Consider the following 2,500-nt stretch of genomic DNA (forward strand, 5'->3'; position numbering starts at 1 on the left):
TGAAAAAAGAGGGAGCGATAAAAAGGAAGTTAGAAATGGTCTGGCGCTGCAGCTTAGCAGGAGACTGACACCCCGGCGTGGTTCACGTTAAGGTGTGGGATGAACGCCAGCACGTGGAGCATCCTCCCACCCACAGCATCACATCCCGCTGCAGCGACACACCAGCGACTCTCTATGTATGTGTAGTGTGGTACATGTTGGTACGTGTGCGTGTCTGTGTGCGTGCATGAGCGTGTGTCTCTGTGTAAGCATGTGTGTCTGCACACGTGCGCATGTGCCTGTATGTGCATGTGCGGTGTGTGTCTTTGTGTGTATGCATGTGTGTGTGTGCATGTGCAAGTGCGTGTGTGTCTGTGTGTGTGCGTGTGCATGCATATGTATGTCTGTGTGTGTGCATGTGTGTGCGTGTGTGTGCATATGTGTGTGTCTGTGCATGTGTGTGTATCTGTGTGTGTGTGTGTGTGCGCATGTGTGTCTGCACACGTGTGTATGTGCATGTATGTGTGTGCATGTGCGTGTGTGTCTTTGTGTGTATACATGTGTCTGTGTTTGCATGCGCAAGCGCGTGTCCGTGCGCGTGCGCGCGTGTGTATGCATTTGTATGTTTGTGTGGCATGTGCGTGTTTGTGTGTGCGTGCGTGTGCGTGTGCGTCTCCCTGCGTTCGTCTGCTCGCCAGCTCCTACGTGTTTCTGCGCGTGCATCTGTGTTCATTATGGGCGCGTGTCCCCGCTATAGCAAGCCTCCATATACCTTTTATACGCAGACGCAGCCCCGCTCGCTGGGTGGCGACGCCGCCGGCAGGCCGGCTGCAGCGCTGCGAACGACAAAAGCTGCAACAACAGGAAGATAATTCACATTTGATTAGTTTCACGTGTTCTTCATAAACAACACAAAAAAGTCCCCCGCGCCTCCGAGCATGTTCCCCTGCAAACATGGGATCCATTTGTACCCTGTCCTCGCGCCCCGTAGTTACACCGCGCTCCGCGTCACGTGACCCGGGGGAACTGAAGCAGGCGCGGAGCGAGCCCACCGCTGTGGCACCGGGATCTTTTGATACGCTGTCGGGGACTTATTTTGAAAACAGCCACTTTTCAGCCGCTAAAAATAGTCCCGACGAACTCCAGAGTCACAAATACAGATGCCCCCCCACACACACACACACATACACACAAGACCCTGCCCCTCCCTCCAGACAAACCATAGTCCAGTAATAATAATAATATTAATAATACAAATATTGTGAAAATGCATCTTAGCCCTTCATGAGATATTGCTGAGTTTTTTTATGCACTTTAGTTGCAGCACCCCGTGTAGGCACAGGCCCACATGGTCTTGGACAGAGGTAAAACCAGACCACTGTCCTTGCTCCGGGCCCTTCAGTTGTCTTACGGGCCAAAATGACCCACAACGGTGTTTTACAGCTGAGAAAAAACCCCAAACGATCTTTTTTCAACCTGAAACTTGATGACTTTTCCTAGAGCGACCCCCCCCCAACATTAAAAATATAAGTGAAACATTGTTTCTTGTTCATATTTCCATGAAAGCTGTACATCATGTTTGACCCGGAAGTTAAAATCAGGTTTTGACCCGGAAGTTAAAATCAGGTTTATAAACAGGTTTTGTAAAAACGAGGGGTGTCCGCCGATTCAACGCAGTCTTTCTGCACGGTGGGGAGGGAAACCCCAGGTACGTCACAAAGCTGGTCATGAATGACAGGTTGTGTTTCTCCGTGCAAAAACAGATTTGGGGTTTAACATTAACTTGAATCGCGTTCACTTAGAGGTTTAATGAAGGCGGGTCATAAAGGACCCCTAAGACGAGGTCAGTATACAGAACGTGTGGACAACACAAGTGTTAGGAAAGACAGGTTGTAAAGTGGTTGCTCACCTTGAATCCCTGTCAGTCAGGACTAGGAGAGCAGGCCAGAAATCTGGATGTAATTCACTGACACAGAAATGCGTTTCGATAGCCTCATAAGGACAGCGACGGAGCCGGCTTATTTCCCATCTGAAACACATAGCCAGAATGAGCGGATTCATGTCTGACGAAGACTTAGCGGAACTTATCCATGCCTTCATTTCCAGTAGATTAGGCTATTGTAGTGGTCTTTCTTCTGGTCTCCCCTGGGGGAGGGGGAGGGGGGGGGCTATCAAACAGCCACAGCCTCACGCTGCAGCTGGAGGTCTGACAGGAAGGCTGAGCATGTAGCTCCACTTCTCAGATGTCTCCACCGGCTTCCAGTGAATCACCAGATCCTTTTTATTGAACCTCTTAATGGTTCAGGGCCGAAACACACATGGACGTCCCCGACTGCTCAGGTCGTCCGAGGCTGCTCTGCTTCCCATCACACAGCTACCTGGCGAGGCTGGATTTTTAACCCCAAGTGTGAGCTCGTTTAAATCCAGATTGAAAACTTGCATGCTCACCGCTTGCATTTCCCTAAACCGTCGCCGTTGCTGTCCTTTATTTCCTCTTTAACTCTTTAAATAGTCTCCTTGT

This window comes from Lampris incognitus, chromosome 12 (genome assembly GCF_029633865.1).
Source record: "Lampris incognitus isolate fLamInc1 chromosome 12, fLamInc1.hap2, whole genome shotgun sequence".
Taxonomy (NCBI): domain Eukaryota; kingdom Metazoa; phylum Chordata; class Actinopteri; order Lampriformes; family Lampridae; genus Lampris; species Lampris incognitus.